The following is a 22,601-nucleotide window of genomic DNA, read 5'->3' on the forward strand; positions in this document are numbered from 1 at the left end:
GCCTGGGTTCTCCTACCAGCCACTGGGTAGTGGCTCAGCACCACGCCCGCTGGACAGCTGGTCCGAAAAGACTGATTTCCCCATTAGGGGGGAACTTAGTGACCTGGCAGAAGTGCCAAGCCATGGACCACAAGAAGCAGCACCAAGAGCAAGAAATGCCACATACAGAGAGAAGACGACGGATGGAGAGAACGCTGAAATGGGCACAGTACCTGGCAGAGCTAATCCCCAGAGTGACCAGCAGGAGGCGCCATGAGCAGAGAGGGAACCTAGTCACATCATCATATAGTTTTTTTTTTAAATGCATTCTCTTTACTGCTCGTTTCTTGATGGCACATGGAAACGTGAGCTCAGAATCATAAACTGATGATGGATTTTAAAACAGAAGTTTCTGATACTGTGCAGAATCAGAGGCTTTCTGGAGGACTCCTCCTCCCCCCATCCTCACCCTTCCCAGTATTTAAGTCGTAGTTTGGTCTGACAGCAAAAAAAAAAATCTCTATAATTTTTAATATTGACACTTACTGGTTTTTAGGACCACATTTAGTAGCGGTAGAAACAGAAGCAGGAATGTGAATTTTATTATGATGTATCTGTCCAAAAATATTGTAATTCTTCATTCTGGTCAGTTCTCTCCATCTCTCTCCTCCTTAAGGTTCCCATCCTGCAGACACTTTAAAGGTATAAATATATGTTAGATACTTAACTCCCAATGAAAGTTGGTGAGAACTGGCCATTCAAGTGTCCTTTATGCCATTGAAAATCCTTGCTTGTTTGTTTATTATTTTTAGTTGAAGATAAACATCTGTTTGATGGATCAGAGACTATGCCAATGCTTCAAATAATGATCCTTATTTTTTTCTGCATCTCTGTATATTGTGCATATCGTAAAGGAGATGATATGAGATATTTTGGAACATCTGTTTTTGTTTGGACATTATTTTGAGATTTACTAGTGTAGGGCTTTGGAGCCTTGGGGTGTTTCTAAGCTTAGCGTGATTGGTTTTGTGACGATTACTTGGTGCTACTTGCTGTGATTTTGGCATATTATAATAACAGACTTTGTGTTTTAAATAGAATACATCTTAACAGATGTAATGGTTCCACCTTCCCCACCCCCAGCATTATGGCCACCTCATTTAGGCTACTTTGATATAGATATGCAAAAATAAAATAGGTTTTTGCCACTGAAATTTCTCCCTTGTTCTTTAAAATTCCTAAATTTCCCTATAGATTTCTCTCCTTGCTCAAAGCACTCCCATGAAACAGTATTTTATATAAAACACCAAAGACTATAGACAGCCACACTTTTCTCAAATAAAAAACACTACTACCTTATATTAAAGATTTTCAAAGCACAAAAATAGAATTGAAACTCACATAATGTGAAATATCATTCTTAGGAGGTTACTGAATAACAGCAGTCTAATTGTTGAGATGTAAGTGTCTGTGTATATAAACAAACCAAAGTATTAGATACACTAAGCAGAACATTAAGTTTGAATATTAAATATTTAAATTGTTTTACATATTGCATGATATTATTTCTATGATATTTCATATTTTCCTCCTTCACTGGCCTCTTTTCATCATGTTTCTGTACACTAAGGTTTTCAGTTGTACAAGCCAATCCAAAGAAATAGACCTTTGAAACTACTCCCAATAGCTTCCCTCCACTCCACCATAGTTTTCAGCAGGAGAGGGAATGAACCATTTAAAAAAATATCATATTTTGTGTGTATATATAAAATGATATTTAAAAAAACTCAAGCCCAAGCTAGCTTCCGCTAAAGATGTTAAGTGGTTTATGTTTTTGTCTGTCATTGATGCCCTGTGGTTGAAAACCTAATCAGCATAATTACCATATATGAAACATGAAAACTAGTGAAATTGTTTTCAGAATTCTTTTCCTTCTAAAGTGTTAGATTTTCATTTCTCAGATTATTCCCATTATCAGGCAGCAGGGTGGCACAGTGTAGAGTAGAGATTTGTTGAACTTTTTTTTTTGGGGGGGGTGGCGGGAGGAGGTGCAGGGGGGGAAATAAAAAGAACTGAAATAAGGAGGTGACTTTTTGTCACTGATCTCTAAAAAAAAATACCCAAATAAATTAGAATCACTGCCATCTATATAAACGGGTTAAATCTAGACAAGTTATATATCTCTCCCCCTAAATCTCTCTAGAATTAACCCACTAATTATATTAGAGACCAAACAGACATTTTGTCACTGATCTCACACTACATCCATCATTTTTCTAGAAATTACTCACTAATATTCAATTTTAACTGAATTGTTCATTCTTTTTTTCCCCACCTGAGCTCCTGGCTCAATGTGCTGTAATCTCATTACATAGAATCAGTTTGCCAAATCTAAGGAGAAAGATACTGTACTAGGACATTACAATGAAACATGCTTAAGCAAGTCAAAGGCATATGCGTAAGGAGGTATTAAGCTATCTTAAAGAACAATTTTCACATAAAAAGTATGTTGGGATCAGGTGCCTTTCCCAAACTCCTCTACAAGCAAGGTGCACGCAATAATAAAGCCCACACTCACCCTGCCTTTCTGGAGTTTACCTTTATTAACATATCTAGGGTGAACTCCTGGCCCACTTAAATAGCTTGCTGCACTACATTTACTAGCACCACTAGAATATCTTTTGTTTGTTTGTTTTTAAAAGATACCTTTCATCCCAAATTACTTTTACATTTCTAAAGCCCTTGTTTTCTCTCATTTTAGGAAGCTCTCCCATAACCCAAATTACATGTAAAATTACTCCCCATTTTCCTCGTCCTCTTGGTCTCAGCTCCTTTAGTATACCATGTACCTATTTCCCCCTAACATCCACATGCCCAGTTATTTCTTAGGATACCCTCTAACCTATCTTTCATTTCCACTCCACTCAAATGGAACAATTCTTGCTAAGGCTACTAACTGCATCCTGCATGCAAATGTATGGGCTTGATCCAAAACCAATTTAAGTTAATGGGAATTTTTCCACAGTCTCCAATGAGATTTGGATTAAATCCTAATTGTTGACCTCCTCAATCTACTTGCTACTGAAAAAAATTAGCAACTCCCTCTTCAGCCTCTTCTTTCATGTTTCTCCATTTTGGATTCCTCTTCTCTCAAACCACCCACTTCTTTGATATCTGCATACTGGCTGATCATGTGGCTAAGAGCTGAATTTGCCCTTTGACCTTCAGTTCAACAGCTTTTGTAAGTGTTTTTGTTAAGCACCAATCTGTTTACCTGTGTGTGTGTGGTGGGGGGGGGGGGCCCGCGGAGGGACACCAAAAAAAAAATCAAAGATGCTTTTCATCTCTTCATAATATTGTCACTGTTCCAAATGTAGAAGTACCATTCCCTTTAATAAACCTCCACTGAAATAAACATGACTCAGTGTGAATGCAACCTATAGCTACAGAGTTCAGTGACTGTAAGAGCTCCCAGCAGCAGCAGCTTCTCTAATTACACTCTACCCAGCCAGTGATCAGTACCTTTAATGGACTCTGCAAGACATAGAACAATAGAAAGGCAGGAGTCTAGAATGTTTCCTTCTAAATCATACAATATCCCCAGCGGATACTTGAATTCTCAACATTCTCTAATCATCTTAAATTCATAAAGCTTTGAGGATTCTGGAATACAGAAAGCAAGCTAGGGGTTTGCACAAAGACTGACTTTAGAGATGAATGATTCACTCTGTAGCAGATCCTGAAGCATAGATCAAATTTTAATAAGTCTTTGACTCTTTTCTAAATGTCATCCCCTAATGACAGTATTGGAAAGATGCTGTTTCCCCTGTCATTCTCTCTTGCAAACATTCAAATGCTAAACACATAGGATTTGATAAACCATCAAACAAGTCTTCCTTGCTAGAGATTAAAATGCAAGACAAAAGCATTTTGCTGATTTGTTTTGTTGTGTGGATTTGCAGTAGCTACTACTGCTTTCAACTATTATTAAATGAAGTACTTTTCTGAGTTTCAAGATAAGCTTAATTGACTATTGAGCTAGACCAACATTTTCAAAAGTGCTTACGGTAAATTCATACGGCAGCACCCCTACATGAACGAACATAGGACACAGTTCCCCACCTCTCTGCTCCTCCCAACCACAACCCTACTTTTTCTTATCCTCCCCCACAGCCATTAACATCCCTCCTGGCCCACCCTCATCCCCTCCCACCCGCCGTGCCCCCAAATCCCAATTCAATCCTCCCCCTTATCTCTGCTACATGGGTGCGCCTCCCTTCACTTCCCACATACTACTGCCTGATGCCATGGGGAAAACAGCAAGCCACATATTGGTGAAGCAGGGGAATGATTACAAGTGCTTGGAGCCTAGAGTGGGGTGAGTGGACTTCTGAAGGGAAGACCAGGCCCCCTGATACATTGGCACTTGGTGAATTCCACCAATGGATCTGCCTCTGTTCCTCAGCGCATTGAGGCAGCAAGCCCTTAATGGGCTGATGCCTTGGCACAGGTACCCTTGGGACTCCCCTAGTGCTTTTGTCTAGGGCTCTGGAGAGCTGATGCAGCAACCCTAGGGCAGCCCTCAGTGTCTCTGAGAGAGGCATTGGTGCATCTAGGTCTTCTCATGAAACTGCTGTCTTGGTATGCTGGGGAGCAGAGGCAGCAGCTCCAAAAGAACCCTTCAATCTCCAATGCCTCAGAGGAAGTTCATGAGCCATTTGGAGATAGCACAGAGTCACTGAAGCTCCAGTCTTGACAACTGATATAAGAAAATATTCTCTGTGCCCTCTGCATATCCCTGGTAACCCTCCCTCCTCCGCTCACAAACTCTAACACCCTGAACAAACCTTCAAGTCTTTTACAAACTCTCTGGTTGCCCATCATATCCCTGTTCAACCTAAGCCACATCGCTTCCAGAGAGTCAAACCCCATATCTCCCACCCTGCCTTTCTTTCTCACAAGGGACATGTGCAGAACTCAGCTAGTGAGTCAGGCAAAGTGGCTTGGAAGACTTGGACAAAGACATTTTGATGCAAAATGGAAATTTGCATTTAATCATTTTAGTTTTGTTGAAATTGCATCTCTACTCAGGGAGCCAGGCTGAGAGCAGCAGGTAATGGAAGTAGCTGAGAGATTTGAGGAATTCTATCAGCTAGAATTGTGAAACTCAATTACCTTATCCTGAGTAAGGGAATTAACTTTGTGAGTGTTTAATTTTTAAAAAGTTCAAAAGTCACCTGTGTCTGATACATTATCAGGATGTGTGTGAGTGTGTGTGTTTGGGGGTTGTTTATTGAGCTAGAGAACTCCCAGCCACCTCAAAATATGAAGAAGTAGGATAAATTTTCAGAAACGGAACATTTTAAAATATTCCCACTACAAAAAACATTCAAAATTCAATGGGAGATTTTTAGATCCCTGACAGCCATTTGTACCTTTCAAAATCTACATGTTCTATGAAAAGTTATTGTAACAAGATGGATACTAATTCAATCTTTAAAACGTGAAACACAAGGATATTGCTTCAAATGTAAATCCTAACAGTTAACTGTGGGACTGCTATCCATGCCTCAATAATATAGAAAGCAAAAGGAAAATATGCTAGAAATTGGTGTTTTTAGTAATTATTTTTGTTTTAGTGCTTAAAATATAGCAGATTTCACTTCTCTTGATGTTTTATTTTAGCACTCTGCTTAACACTGTTTTTTTTTTTATATTAAGTTATAATAGAAATAGTAGTCTGAGTATTATAGACATCACAGTAATACAAAAGTAGCACTGCTGTTCTGTGGGAATACATAACAGCATCTTTTCTCACATAACATATATCTTCCTCCCCACCCACCAAAAATCAAAAGGTTTATAAATTATGGACTGACGATTTTGAAAGTTAAAAATTTATCGGGAATCAAAAACCAAAGCAAGCAAAGAAAGAAGGACTCCGTGTAATGCTCTTTTGAGGATCACCTCTTATTTAAAAAAGAAATGGCTTAAATCAATATTATATTTTGTAAATGGCAACAGCAACAAAAACACTCTCTGGCTGGCAATCTGAATAGCAGGTTCACCCAGAAGTCAATATTAAGAGCTGCAGGGTTTATTATGAATACTAGCTGTAGTGTTGCTACTGGCAGAGATATATATGTAACTGGTATATACATTTGGCAGGAAATCACAAAGATCCAGGGCTTCTATGACAAGACTATACAGTTCTTGCCAAATTACTGCCCAGGGGTACTCTTGCCACGTGATATAGCTATTGCTGCAGGCAACAGTGAATAAGAAGATAGATAAGTCAAGAGAACCCAGTGTGCGCGGGCAAACCACCAAACATTTGATTCAGAGAATACAATTTTTCAAAATGCAAGGATATCTTTTTCCCCCACAGTCCCCAGCTTTAGCAGTTGAAGATGCCTCAATCTTTCTCTTCTGCCCTACTAGTATGCAGAGACCTTGATTTAAGCAGCATTTACTGAGACAGTCTTAACTCACCTAGAAAGCTTCATCTCCAAGATGTTGCCATGAAAACATAAGAACAGTTATACTGGTCAGACCAATAGTCCATATAGCCCAGTGTCCTGTCTTCCAACAGTGGCCAATGCCAGGTACTTCAGAGGGAGTGAACAGAACAAGTAATCATTGAGTTATCTATCCGCTGTCGTCCACCTCTAGCTTCTGGCAATCAGAGGCTTAGGACACCCAGAGCATAGGGTTGCATCCCTGACCATGTTGGCTAATAGCCATTGATGGACCTATCCACCATGAACTTACTTAGTTCTTTTTTGAACCCTGTTATAATTTTGTCCTTCACAATAGGTTGACTATGCATTGTGCGAAGAAGTACTTTCTTTTGTTTTAAACCTGCAGCCTATTGATTTCATTGGGTGACCTCTGGTTATTGTTCTATGTGAAGGGGAAAATAATACTTCCTTATTCACTTTCTCTTCACTAATCACAATTTTATAGACTTCTATCTTATCCCGTTTTAGTGATCTCTATTCCAAGATGAAAAGTCCCAGTCATTTTAATCTCTCCTCATACAGAAGCTGTTTCATACCCCTAACAATTTTTGTTGCCCGTCTGTACTTTTTTCAATTCTACTATCTCTTTTTTGAGATGGAGTGGCCAGAGCTACACACAGTATTCAAGATGTGGGTACCATGGATTTATATAGTTGCATTGAAATTTACTGTTTTATTATCTATATCTTTCCTAATGATTCCTAACATTGTTAGCTTTTTTGCCTGTCACTGCACATTGAGCAGATGTTTTCAGCGAATTATCCACAGTGACTCCAAGATATCTTTCTTGAGCGGTAACAGTTAATTTAGACTATCATTTTGTATTTATAGTTGGGATTATATTTTCCAATGTGCATTTTTTGCATGTATCAACATTGCATTTTTCTTCTGCCATTTTGTTGCCTAGACACCCAATTTAGTGAGATCCCTCTGTAACTCTTTTCAGTCTGCTTTACTATCTTGAATAATCTTGTAACATCTGCAAATTTTGTCACCTCACTGTTTACCCCTTTTTCCAGATCATTTATGAAAAAGATATACATCCAAGTGGATGATACTATGATCTTAATAGCAGGAGGTTTTGCAATCTTCATGTGAATTAAACCCTTGCATTTTCCAGGATTTTTGTCAATTTTTTGTGCTGGCTTCTATTCTTCAGGTTGTTGGTGGAAAAAATCTCCTTACTCAAAGGTTCATCTTCTCCTCGCCTCTTCTAATCCATACAGATTCTGCTCAGCGATCCTTCAACAGGAGATGGCAAACAAGAAAAAAAACCTGAACTCTGCTACTGAGTGTATTCTTCTTTCTATCTTAGTTTTATTTTAAGCCACTGATTGTATGCCCTTTCACACACACACTTACATTATAGTATATTACCCCAGTGTGCCAATTTCACCACAACTATAATGTTACTGCTGAACCAATTTTTAGTAAATTATAAAGAATAGTATAAATATCATTGTAACATTACAATGGCTTTTACAAGTAATTGAAGTTTTGAATAGCAACCACTGTGTGTATGTATTTTAAAATTAGTATGTGTGTGCTTTATGTCTCTATCTCTATTACTGCTCTTTTCAGGCCTGTTTGAATAAAATGGCTTCTAATTTTATAGACTCAGTTTTTGAAATAATCATACACCACCTCATGACCTCATTACTCACTCCAAATGATCCCGCTCACATTAACAGCATTATTTGGGATTTAAGATACTATTCAATATGAGTAACGGTGTCACAGTCTGCTCCAAGATTTCCAAATCAGGTAGTTTGATGCCTAAATGCTAGACAATGAGTTTACAATGTTGCATCCACCATTAATGTGGATATATAATTGCGCCTGCAGAACTGGAAACTAAATGTACATACTTCTAAACATTCAGTCTTTCAAGTTTTGCACAGCAGTTTAACAACCTCTTTTACAGAACTTTTCAACTTAAAGCACTTTACAAACTTAGATTGTGCTGTCTCCTACAACTTGAGTTCTTCTTACTTTTCTCAATCTGTACAATTTTAAACTTTAAACATATAGAATTCAATCAATGGAATAAGGATAGTGTATTTCCATGAAAAATTGTGCTTTTAATACCTTCCTGACCATACAGATAATACCTTCGACATGATTTCTATAATTTTTTGCATAATGTGTTAATAGGCAGTTAATAGTATTTTAGAAAGGTAAAACTAACATAAAAACAAAGATATAAAGGCTAATTAAAAATCAAAATAGATAATATAATCATACAAGAGCTAGGTGGTTAGTTGTACTAAACTACCCTATAAAAAAGCTAACTGAAAAATTGAATGTCTAAAAATAGTTTTTTCCAATAGTACTTAATTGTATTCCAGTAGTGTACAGTAGATAATGAATTCACTAGATTCTGCCCTAAAGGATTTACCAGAAAAATCAGAAAATATAGTTAGAAATGTGAGTAAAAGTATAAACATGTCAGCAAGAGTTTTCAAATACAAATCTAAAATTGAATTAACACGAGACAAATTAAAAGAATACCATTTGCCTGAGTAGATGACACCACTACATTACTTATAATGAATGCCACACTAAAAGTAGCATTAGAAAAGATAGTGATTTATATCAAAAGTTACCCAATTGGTCTTATAGTTAACATGGCCTGCCATTATCAAATATGTATAATATGATATGTTAAGCACTGCTACTGTACAGACACAAATAACAAATCTCTCTCTATCCAGATTATTTTTAATACCAACCAGTTGGGCTTAGTTTACAAAACTTTGCATGTCAGATGGGTATAAAAATACTACAGAATGGGCAAGCTTTAATATGCCTGTTTGTTTGTTGGTTTGGGGGAGGTTGTTAAATATTTATGCATGAATATGGCTCATTTGTAATTTTCAGTAGACAGTTACCTTTAAAGCTAGGCAAGTGTAAACAGAATAGAGGCCTTACTCATTATTGACAATGTGTGTCTAAATTAAGTGGCATGATGTTCTTTCAATGCATGTACATAGCTCTGGGAGTTAAGTCAGAGCAGTAAGAGGAGAATATACCCCTCTGGTAATAATAATCATTTATCTTAAAGTTGTTAAAATGTTTGGAGTAGGGAAAAGGGGAGATTCATAAGGATGAGATGTAATTATCCCAGAAGGTACAAATATATTGGAATATCAATGCCTTTTCAGACTAAAAGGAAAAAGAATTAGAAAAAATTTGCTTTGCTTTCACTGGTTAAACAAAACAGATAAACAGTGGGGTATAATATTGTCCCCACAAATACTTGAACTCAGAATTTGCCCCAGCCTTTAAACATTTAAAGGTATGCATTACACTGTTTTAACATGATAATTACCCTACTTAAATGGCCATCAAACTGTGTCCTTTTTACCAATAATTGACAATAATGGACGTTCCAGAGGATGATTAGAATTCCATAATGCACCTAGGCAATTCTTCAGCTCTTCCTTTTGACCCCAGCCAATGATCAGCTCATACCCCAAAGCATGAGGATTGATAACCTTTTCACAATATTTTTTTTTTCCTCCTAGCTATTGAGAACTAATCATTAGGTCTGGCTGTCAAAACTACAGCTTGTGATCTTTTTAAGTGTTTCCTGAGGAAGCATTTCTTGTCAAATGCAAGCTGACGGAAACATCAACAGTTTTTCTAATGCAGACATTCCCTCATTCATGTGTACACCAAAGGCAAAAACGGTAGGGCAGTGGAAAAGCAGAAACATTAAGAAGAAATGAAGAGAGGAAGGAACAAAAAAAAAATACACTACTAGAGTGAAGAGGAACAAGACAGACATAAAGAACAGAGAAAATAATATATACAAAATTTGGAAGAAACATTTTTTTGCCAATACATACATATCTTTATACACACACAGGTCAACTGAAACAAATCAGCAAAAAACAATATCTAATAAAAATATCCTAATTGTTAGTACATGTAAAAGCTCATAGGTAAGTGAGAAATGGGAGTTACAATGTCAAGAAGGTTATAGTGACTCTCACCCATGATCAGGAGAGAACGCAAATTAATGTATTTCTCTGTTTTTTAGATATAGAAGAATGTTACCAGCTTGGGCTGGTGGTACATATCCCTTGACTGTTGGAGGGGTGATTGGCCCTGGTTCTCACTGCAATGGTAGTCTTGGGCATCCCCATCTCTTGTTATTTGAGAGATGGCTCCTCAGAGTCATAGCATTTAGGGCCAGATCATCTAGTCTGACCTCTTGTATATCACAGACCAGCAACACCAGCTAGCAGCCACACTAAATCCAACAACTCACTTCATCCTTTCCTCCACACATCCCTCTTTACAACTGGCCAATGGTCATCTCCTTCTGGATAAATTACATCGTGATGCAGATTGGTCCAAAGACACAGGGCCAAGCCCCCGATGAAATGATAGAAGAGAAGAGAAAATTCATTGAAGGTCAGGTCTGAACACAAATCCCCATCTTTGAGCTAGGCTTCTATTGCAGGGGTTCTGGGAAAGAACTCGGCAAATTTTTCAGGTGAACATTCCTCTCAAGCAGATTTACAACCAGTAAGCTCAATAATATCAAAACTAAAATGCTGACCAAATAAGTAGGTCCTGTGTTTTCTCCAGAATTCTCCACACCAACTTCTGGTCAGCACAAAGCCTTCTATAAAAACCTTATACTGCTTAAAAATAAAATATTAAAAAAGTTCTTACCAACTGTTTCCTATTCATGTAATTTCTAAGTGAAACACATATGCTCATCTAATCAATTAGGAATTTTGCTATCATATCTATAATCTAACATATCAAATGATATATCAATTGCCTAATTAGGCTTAGAATGTAAACCACACCTTTAATTCCATCACAAGCAGCTACTCATGTGTGTTCTCATTGATATCAGTGGCTTGCTTTTCAGAAGTGTCGAGCTACCCACAAATCCCAGGAAATCGACTGGAGCTGCAATTGCTTATCTTTGAAACTAAGGTGACTTCCATTTAGGTGCTAAAATATAAATCTATGGATTATGTCCTGGACTCACTGTAATCAATGGGAGATTTTTATTTGAGTTCAATGAAAGCAGGTTTCAGCATGTGTCTAAATTTATGAACTCATATTGAAGATGTTTGCCTATGTCTTCATTCACAACACGTTCATGACTGAGCTTTTTTGTTTTTGTATTTTTTCAGAAAAGTTAACCTTCAAAAATGACATCTTGTCCTTTCCCCTTTTATTCTGAACCCAATATTAATCACATCACTCATTAGCCGTTTTTCCCCACACTGGTACATTTAGATGTATCAGACCAGCTCAATTTTATTCTCCCTCTGAACTGGATGGTTATTGTTATGCATCATTTCAGCAATTAATTGCTTATTAAATTCTTGGTTTGGTGTGGAAATAATATAGAAGCTTTCTGCAAAGGTTGATGTTTGTGATATTAGCTAACTGCAAACTGTTAGAAAATGGAGACTATATGATTTTGAATTAGAATCCACTGTGCCAATTCTTGCACATCCTAATTTGCTGCAAGTAATTGATCTTGAAGCTGAATACTGCCATGAAACAGATTTAACCATAGCTGTATATTGCATATCAGTATACAGAGTATTCACACAAGCTTCCATTAGTTACCTACCCGGAGCCAAAGAAACTTATTCTCAGGACAAGGAGTACCTTTTTTGTTTGTTTAAAATAAATTAGTTGTTCATTGGAATTAACCCTGCAAGGGAATAATTTCCACAAAGGATAGATGAAATTTTAGGCTTAGTGCTGTAAGCACCTATTTATTGATGACAGAAGAACTTTGAATTAGAAAGTACAGGTGTAAGTGAGGGTATAATTTGGCCCCACGTGTACATCCTTGGGGAATTCATTTAAACTTTTTGATCTTAAGAGAACTGGCTAGTGAGTCTCAGGGAAGACGAGAGATTAGAAATGAAAAGACAGATCTGTACCTAGAATATAAATCTGAAACCCTCCTTTTCATTGGTATTTCTAAAAGATGCATTAAAATCTGTTTTCTGGTCATTTTTTTTATTTGAACCAAATCACTGTTGAAGCTGAGCACTGAATTATCACAGAATCAGAGAAGGTACTAATGGAGGAAAAGCTACTAGATCAAAGAGCATATATGCCTGCCAACGTAGATGTATTCTCTACCAAATATTTTCTAGTGGATTGCCCTGCCCAATTTTGAAAGAAACAAGAAATTGGCATTAGATATACCAGTCTTGTACATCTCACTTTCAAGGAGATTTTCCCCAATATTCAGCTAAATATTAATTTTCTTCTATTCATTCTGTAGCATTTAGTTATAATTGCATGTATCATACTGACTAATTCCTTTGTATCTGTATGGTTTACACCTTTCAGTTATTTGCAGACAGCTAGCATCTCCATCTTTGCCACATCCAAGCCACAGTACATAATGCTTCTCTCTTCTAATCTAGCTACCTAACTCAATCCCTAACCCTAGACAACTGATTGTTCAGAGAAGGCTAACAAAAAAAATCTGTTTGTCAGTATATTTCTGATTATATGGTAGTGAAGTGAATGCAATATTCCATGTGGTCATGAGAGAGCCATATAGAGAATGACTATTATTGTGTGACGTGGTACATTTTCTTATTTACCCCAGTGTTGTGTAATCCCCCTCCACATCACTGACTGTGTTCCAGTTATCTGTTCATATGCTCTTTGGACTTTTTGCAGCCAGGTGGAATTGCAAATTCAGATTAGTTTGCTGTCCACTGTCACATGTCTTGGTGTCTGCTAACACTATTACTCCTCAAGTTTCTCTTCACCATTTTGAAACACATATAAACAAGGTTTTTCTCCAGCTGTATCAGCTTCCATTTTTCTAAACATTATTTTTTGAGGCCCATGTTCTTCTGTATTATTGCTTTGCCTTGATTGAGATTTGATTTTCTCCTGATTTAAAGTTCCATGCAAATTTCATTAATTTGCTGATTTACTCACTTTCCCAAAACGTTGAAGGGTCACAGTGTGAGTAATCCTTCTTGGGGCTTACAAGGGAATTGTGGAAGAAACCTCCCACAATAGCACTGCTAACAGGACTGTCCAATCTTACTGCTCTCACTCCCCAAAAGCAAGATGATGAAATGGGTAGGGAGAAAATGCAGTCATGACTTGTCTGTCTTCTACACTGGTACATAGAGAAAGGCCAGCACACCAGAGATCAATCTGTTCCATCCTAACAGATGGAGAAGATGGTGCATCGTCCATTTGCACGGAGAAGACACTGGACACATTGTACTTGCCTGATGCAAAATGTCTTCAGTGCTCTTCCTAGGGCAATAGAACTTTGCACCTTGCCATACTTAGGCCTTCCACAGTCTAGCCCTAAGGAAGATGTTAAATTAAAAATCAGACATCCCACCAATCACTGCACTAATCCAGTAAGGGGAAGATTTTTAGAGGCACATATGGAAATTATGTTTCCAAACTCTCATTAATTCTCTGCCTTTGAATCTGTGCCCCTCAATGAATAATCTTATTGCCCTGTGTTTATGCTCTTTTAGGTAGATTTAATTCCACGTTACAGTTGCCATTATAGCGAAAAGAAGCAAATGATCATTGCAAGTCATTTATTTAGATCAGTTTCCTCAAATGTACTCATTTGAATTTTTATGAATAATTAATTTACTCTTTTTTGCTCTACTGGTTGTAAATGATTGCTAATTCATCTGTGTTATTTAGTTATGATTGATCAGATACGTACATCAAATGCCTTTCTTAAATCTAAGTGTGTGTCAGTCATTCATAAATTTACTTTTGGTAAATATGCTATAAAATATATTACATTTCTTATTCCCTTTATCCAGTAATTTTATACCAGGAAAGCAATAATAATCAAGTGTGTTTGTCTAAGGTCCCTCCTACCCTCTCCTCCAAGGTTTCTTTACCCTCTAGATGCGTAATTATTTTCTCTTAACACTTGTTCCATTATTTTACTAGAAATAGAGTTAGACTTTGCTTTAAGCAAGCATCAGAATCACTCTCTTTTTGAAAGCTGGTATTACATCTTTTTCTCTCAAATCTTTTGGTGCCTTCCTAGTTGCTCATTTTTCAATATTGTCAGTAGTAAATTGATTTAATTAACTCTTGTGATCCTATGCTGTGTATCATCTGGACTGGCTGACTTGCAGAATGTCAATTACTTAATTTGTACATGTATGTCTGCTTTGTATTAGTGATTATTTTAACAGAATCTTGCTTACTTAGTAATGGGTCAGACTTCCTTCCCATAGATTTCTTGATGAAGGCAGATTTAAAAAAAACCAAGCTTAGTATGTCAGTCATTTTTGAATAATTTATTCACCTTCATCATTTATCAATGGACCTACTTTCTTCCTAATACTTCTTTACTCCTCTGATATTTGTAATAAAAAGACTTCATCTCCCTTTATTCCCGTATTATAAATAATAATATAGCTAACATTTATTATTTGATATATTTCCATGTGTGTTCATAATATTGTTTTGAAGATGTAAGAGAAGTTTAGGGGTTTGGGAGATATATTAGTATCTTACCCAAAGTGGCTGACTCAGATAACTGAAATCTCAAAGTAATTAATAAACTCCAGTGATGGGTAATGAGTATTGTTGTCAACCAATGCGTTCTGCTACAGGTAATTTCCTCCCCTTTCTCCTTTTTTGAAGAAATCCCAAAACCAGCTGTGAAAAGAATAGCAATCATCCTTGAAGCTCTACAACTTGGATTCATTTCTGTCTGGTAAGTGCATCTGTATGTTGAAATAAATTCTTTTCTGGAATTACGCTGCAATGTGAGTGGTTTCCTGGTCATTTACTAGATATCATTTTCAGGGACAACTCCCCACTAGAGATGCATCAAAGTGGACACAGATGCACACACACATTTGAAAATATCAGAAATATTTTGTTCTCCACTAGTGAAAACAGGAAGTTGTCCAGAACTGACTTTCCTCCTGAAACTAACACTGAAGAATAAGAACCCACACTAGATATGGAAATGCTAGTAAAGATGTGTTTACTCTTACGAATGTCTGACATTTTTCCTATACTAAGAATGTGAACAATTAAAGTAAGTTGCTGGTTTCATGGATGCTTTGGGTAACCTCTTGTCCGGTCATCTTGTTTCTAAGTTAAGTCTTTTGGACATTTAGGTTGAACAAAGCATCAATTCTGGACTTAAATTGCCCAGTTAGTGTAGCACATTAAATTGAACATTTTTTTCTGAACTTAGTGTAGACTAAACAACTGAGATATCTGATTCAAATTAACTTCATCATTGTTGTGTTAACTAGTGAACTTTGTCTCAGGGATCTAGTTTGGAAAGCATGAGTGATGTGACATACAGTGCTGAGGGTGCTGATAACTAACGAATATAGCCTCATAAAAAACACATCTATGTCTTTGGAAGCTGGGCCACAGAATTTGGATTTTTTGTTTTGTTTTTTAAATTGGAACAACCTTACCATAACCCTTATTTAGCAATGATTGTCTTCTGCACAATGTACTTCAGGGAGTTGAGAGAACAAGTACCAACAGGAACTCTGCAGTCTCATTTAAAGCCAAACTCTAAATCTATGTATGGTCTAATGCTTGTTCAAACTTACAGAACTAGACAGACAGCCAAGCAAAGTGATTTTCCAAATTTTAATACTTAATAAATACTGCATTATTACATCCATAGCCTCTTCCTGCCTCCATAATGTGGATATTATGCCATTTATATTCTGAATTGTACCCAAAACAATTGGTTTATTTGGAAAAGTAGCTGCCACAGAATTAATAGATATAGATTGCACAATCCCTTAGAAAGAGGAGTGAGGCCAGTGCAGGATTAAACAATTGTGGTGCACTGTGCACTGTGGCAATTGGGACCACCCCCTCCCACTTTTCCTGCCCTCAGGATGTGGAAAAATGAACTCACCCCTCACTCATCCTGCAGTGACTCCTGTTGCACAGGGCTGACCCAGCTCCCTGCTCTGACCGGTTGACTCAAGCCCCAGACTGAGGCGGGCCCTCACCCCAAGACACCCACTCTAACCTTCTCTCTTCTTGGTCCTGGGTTGTTTTTCTGTGCTGTTGTGGTTCCACATCTGCCCCCTTTCCCTGATGTCAGGGGACCCCTGAGATGTGGGCTCTGTGCAAATGCACCGAAGGCTCATTGTTTAATCTGGGCCTGCATAGGATGGCTCCCTATTTTCCACGATGAATATTCGTCAGATTTAGACATGTAGGACCAGATCCTCAGCTGGTGTACATTGGCATAGTTCCATTAACTTAAATTGAGCTATGTCAATTTAAATCAGATGAGGATCAGTCTTTTTTTTTTTTTTTTTTTAAAACCGTCCCCTAATAATTCACAGATTACTGAACTTTTCATCCTGAAGGATCCCAAAAGTGCTATGCAAGTACACATCCATGGGCACCAGGAGGGTTTGTGCTCAGCCTAGATAGTTCATGCCACTGATGCCCATACAACAATGGCTACAATACTATTTATAGTGCATTAGGTCAATGAAAGCTAGCATGGGTATGTCTGCAGCAGCTGGAAATCACACTCATAGCTTCCAGTGTAGACATATCCTTACTATATTAGATCTAATTCAGATAGTAAACTTTTCAGGGCAGGGGTTGTTTCATTTATTTTTTGTCTGTACACTTCTGACATCATGGAAAAGGGAAGAGAGCTAAGCAGGGAGATGGGGCTCTCAGGCATCAGGCAACAGAGACCACACCAACTATGATTTATTGTCTAACCTCTGCTTTGCTAAGCAAGCAAATTGAAAAGTGCGGGGCAGGGGAGAAGAGTCACCGGCATCACACATCCCCTGACAGTCTCCTAGACCCTTTTTCAGTCAGGTCCAGACTAGGCATGGCAGTGACAAAGCTCTTGCTCTGATGGGTGACCACCTGACCATAAACAAGAAAAATGTATCCATATGCATCATGTTGAATCTCTCAGATGTTTAATAATAGCTGATGATTAAATACTTCTGTCCTGTTTCAAGCAACTGCAAGTTAGTAAATGGAAATGCTCTGAAATGGCTCTGGTTCTTCCCCTCACACTGAACCCAGTGGGTTATGGGCTAATGCTCATCCACCTCCAGGACTGCCAGGTGCTGTGTCTCTCAGGCTCCATCTTTGTCTCCATATTATTCAGCATTTGCCTTGAGCAGTTAGGATAACTAGTGAGACAACTCAGGCCCAGTAGCATGCAGACCACATCTAACCCTGTAGCTACTTTACACGAAACGTAAGCAGCACCACCTCTCAACTGTCTCAGTGCTTAGCCAAAAATCTACACCTGAATAAAGAGCAGCTGTGTAGCGCTGAACCCAGACAAGACTGAGATGAAGCTGATAAGAAGAGGGACTAAAAGGGTATGGTCTACACTCATCTGGGAGAGAATCTCGCAACCCAGGTTGACAGACTCAAGCTTGCAGGCCTTGGGCCAGCATGCTAAAAATAGCTGTGTAGGCTTAGATTTGATGTTTGGACTTGCGCTGGAGCATGGGCTCTGACGCTCACCCCTCTTCCCTAGGCTTCAGAGCCTGAGCGCTGGACTGAGCCGTACATCCACATTCCCATTTTTAGCGCACTAACACAAGGCTGCCAGACTCGCTCCTAGCACTTGTGTTGGCATATCCTCGGAAGTCAGGATGTGCTCTAGGACATCACCACCATCAATGGCATCTGCACTCAGATAGTTATGTTGGTGCACAGCCTTGAGCCTCCTCAGAGTATGGCTACGCTGCAATAAAACATTGCAACAGGCCTGGGTTTGTGACTTCGGCTCACATGGCCCAGGCTGCAGGGCTATAACATTGTAGTATAAACATTTGGGCTTGGGCTGCAGCCTGGGCCCAGGGAGTGGGTCTCAGATGTTTGGGCCGATAACCCCACAGCTTGAGTCCACGAGCCTGAGTTAGCTGACCCAGTCCAGCTGCAGGTGTTTTGTTGCAGTTTAGACATGAACTTACCACTCCTCAGAACTACCTGATATCCAAATATCTAGAGTGGCATAAAATTCTCATTCCGTATGTCAGTGGCCAGAGGATACCCCTGTCCCACTAGACACAGATCTGTTCACAGTGATCCAGGCATTTGTGACCTCTTCGATTGTTGTGCAACTCATATCTAGCTTATATACCTGGAAAATATCCACTGCTACTAAATGATATTCAGCTGAGTTACTTAGCAACTTGGATCACTGAACACATCAATCCAGTGCAATGCTCTCTGCACTGACTTGAGTCCCCATCGAATAAAGTCTTGTTCCAGATCTCAGTCCTGGTACCCAAAGCCCTGCAGAAAAAAATGACCCATACTGGGATAAATGAAAAATATCAGTTCTTTCATAATCATGAGTGGCCAGGGGTGTTTTTCCTCTCATTGAAAAGATTAGTAGAATTCTGTGATGAAACTCCTGTTGGTCAAATCATGAGTGTCATATATAAGCACCATGAGAAGGGTAATACATAATATCAGATCCAAAATACAGTAGACACCATTAAATGACAATATTCACCAAATTGTTGCTACACAGTTACCACAAGTATATTCCTCTTGGTGATTGCCTCAGATACCAGCATGAGGTAATTGTTGTCAAGGGCTAAGTTTCAACGGAAGCCACTACTACCACCAAATGTAGTGGTCATCTTATTCTGAATACAACCTGTACATAAACAAATATAAAAATAAAGGTAATATCCCCAGCACAGAGCAGAAGAATGACAGGTACAAACTGCACAGATTCTTTCCACCCCCCCACCAACTGCCTTTTGTTTATTATACAATGTTTCCTTAAAAGCTACGTATGCATTGCTCGATAGAATCAGAGCCTGACATAGCATAAACAGCAGCTAAATGTAAAAGCACAGTTTTCTAAAAAACTGGTATTCAGTTTTGGAATGGAAGGTAATAGATTGTAATGTGCAGTGAGACACTAAAAAAACCCAGCAGTTTGAAAGAAAAAAAAAAAAAAAAAACACAGAGTACCCACACACAATCACCTAGATTTACAAACACACATAAAATTTAATAAGAAGTTATGTAGCTGGCTAGAACAATGGTTCATAAAATAAATAAATAAATAAACCACTTACAAAATATCCTTTGTAAAAGTGTCAGGATTAGTTTTCTCTTCATCTATTTAAACATGAAACTTCCAAAAATGGTTTTGTGCTTTTTCTGAGGCAAGAATGCAGAAACTACCATGTAGTCATTAGAGCTCTCCAGATGACAACAGTTCTGTTTTTCGATGACTTTAAAGATTTCAAAATTTGTTTTTATTTTCATACTGGAATAAAAGGAAACCTTTCAAACATTTTTGCAAACACATAATTGTGTCAAAACTCCTGTTTTAGAGATACTGTCATACGGTATAGTCTCGTGATTATGGCACTGTCCTACCATATGGAAGATGTAGGTTCAAGTCCCTGCTCTCCCTGATTCAGAGCAGAGTTTTTGCACCAGATCACTATGATTCAGGCACAACTGCGACTCTAACCTGGATATTCCACATTCTAGGTCACCACCCTAACCACCAGCCTATGGATACATGTTAGCTTTGATAAAAAAACATTCCGGACAGCACTAGTAGTTAGCTTGTTGAGGAACCTTAGAAGTTACCTAGTAATTGCACTGTCTTTGCCGTGCATAATAGTACCATAGTACCTCACATTTTCATAATAATTTCCATCTGAGAATTCCAAAGTGCTTTACATATATTAAATAATTAAGCCTCACAACTTGTTTCTGAGTAGGTAAGTATTATCCCCATTTCACACCTGGTGAAACTGAGGCTTAGAGAGGTTAAAGGACATACTATTAAAGGTATTGCTGTGCTCAGCATTGCAAAGCTTTACTGATTTAAGCGCCTAAATCTCACATTCAAGAGGGGTTTAAGCACTTAGCCAAAATCTTGTCATTTGATGGGATTTAGGTTCTTGTGTATCAAAAATTTCTTTTGAAAATGAGATTTAGGATCATAAATTAATTAGGTGTTGCAATATTGAGTGCAGTAACATCTAATAACTTTGAAAATCTGGGCCTAACTGCATTCCTAAATGTCCCACACTAAGAGGCAAAGCTAAGAATACAATTCCGATTTTCCATCTTCAAAATCATGCTCTAGCCACTGCTCTACAAACTCTCCTTTCCGCAGTCAGTCCTGTCCTTTGGCTTATTCTATCCTTTTTCCTCTTTTAAAAATGCTATCATCATGGAAACGACTATCATGAAGAAAGCCTATATTTAAGCACTGTTAAATGTTTGACAAATTCCGAAAACCAAGGAAATTCAGATTTAAAGGTTGCAAATCCAGGCTGACACCCCAACCTTACTGATACTGCTGTAAACCTCATTGCTTTTGTGCATTGAAGTCAAAACCTTTACTTTACTAAATGCTATTTTTTGTAGTTAAATTATAGTAAAAGTGCTCCAATTTTAGTAAAATCCACTACCCACAAGATTTGGATTACTAAAATATAACTTAAATCCTTTCTGCTGGTGATGTGTGCATTTGAAGATAAGTGGCAGGGTGAGTAGGTTAATAATGTACTAGAATCCCCTATGGATAGTTCAGGATAGCTCTAATTTTTTTGCAACTTTTTTTTTTTTCCTGGTTCCATTTAGATTAATGGAAGGAAATGCATTTATATCTATTCTGCTGTTTAAGTTTAAGGTGTGATGAGAACTCTAAATATGTACAAGTTGGAAACCCTGGACCCAATTCATGCTTGTAGTAATCATTGATTCAAATGGGTTAATGCTAGGGATGAATTTTGCCCCTCATGTTTAAAAAACACAGTGGCACAGGAATTAGAACTGGAAATGACCTAAACAGGTCATCTAGTGCCTGTCAGTGTGAGCACAAGACTATTCTCTATAGCACATTTATGCTTTGTTCAATATACTTTTAATGAGATTTCTATCACACAAGAAAAAACAAGAAAGCAAATAAATACCTTGTTATACTTATTAGAATTAGCACCTTAATTTTATAAAAGTTAAACATCAGGAAACTGAGCTCCTCTCATCAAATGGAGGAGCCCCACACCTTTAGCAACGAATGTCAAGTATGCTAATTCCAATTTATGCACATTTATAGAAGGATTTTTTTAAAACAATGTTAGCAAATGCATGTTGCAGGGAAAAATACCCTGGGTCAGACATTTCTTGGTATTTTTATTTATATTTTCCTTTAAAAAAAGAAAAACAAACCACATTTGTTGTTCAGCTGCTAAAGGCTAATCAAAACTGGGCGGACTGTGGCCCCAGTCCTTTCTCCTCACAATCAGACAATTGGTCATATGAAAATAAAGAGTATCCACCTTTGAAACTGGGAAATTGTGAATCACAAGGGATCTATTGTACTCCCTTTCACACCCAGGAAGTAGGAGGAGAAACAGCAAAGGACTTGTTATGCTCTACTCTACTTCATGGGGAGCAGTTGGTTTGTGCATGAAGACAGAAGAATCTAAGCAGCAATCAGAAAGGCAGGAAGAGAAATGCCAGTTTCTTACGGGTGACGCACATGAATTGTGCATAATATTTATGGTTGCATATTATGTTATGCATATATACTATAATATCATATGGCATTATTTATGTCCATCTTTTCAAGAAAAACAACTATAGGTAGGAGAACAGTCTTGTAGGCCAGGAATTAGGAGGCCTTGGGTGATTTCATTTCTGTTTATTTTACTAACGCTTTCTGTGACCATGGGCAAGTCACTTAGTGCCAGATTTTTAAAAGGGCATTGAGGCTTCTAGTGGAATTTTCAGAAGCATCTAGGCACTTAATTTAAAGTTGTTCCCCCCACCCCCTGAAAAATCATAATAGGTGCCTAAATACTTCTGAAAATCTAGCCTCTAGTCTTCATGTGCTACAGTTCTCTGTCACTCATCTGTGTTGATTATAAGCTTCTTGGATCAAGACTATCTTCAACTATGTATGTTACAGGGCGCTGCACTTTCAGACCCTCATTTCATCAGGCATTAATAAGGACTACTTAAGATAAATACTATACTACTAATGGAAAAATATTTTTACCAGAGTTTGACAAAGTCTGCCAGAGTAGAAGGGACCATTGGCACTCATTTCACAGT

At 37.9% G+C, this 22,601-nt stretch overlaps 1 long non-coding RNA gene across 1 annotated transcript in view; it reads right to left on the reverse strand.

Annotated features, from left to right (window-relative positions):
• Positions 1 to 530: 530 nt before the first annotated feature.
• The window catches only part of LOC137145674 (uncharacterized), a 34,613-nt gene continuing 12,542 nt past the window's right edge, over positions 531 to 22,601 (reverse strand). The window contains exons 3-4 of the long non-coding RNA XR_010917715.1: positions 1,381 to 1,447; positions 531 to 673 (exon numbers count right to left, since the gene is read on the reverse strand). This is a non-coding gene — a long non-coding RNA (uncharacterized lncRNA). The remainder of the gene's footprint in view (positions 674 to 1,380; positions 1,448 to 22,601) is intronic.

The sequence above is a fragment of the Emydura macquarii genome, unplaced genomic scaffold (assembly GCF_026122565.2).
Source record: "Emydura macquarii macquarii isolate MOO-44397 ecotype Brisbane River unplaced genomic scaffold, CSIRO-AGI_Emac_v2 contig_3603, whole genome shotgun sequence".
Taxonomy (NCBI): domain Eukaryota; kingdom Metazoa; phylum Chordata; order Testudines; family Chelidae; genus Emydura; species Emydura macquarii.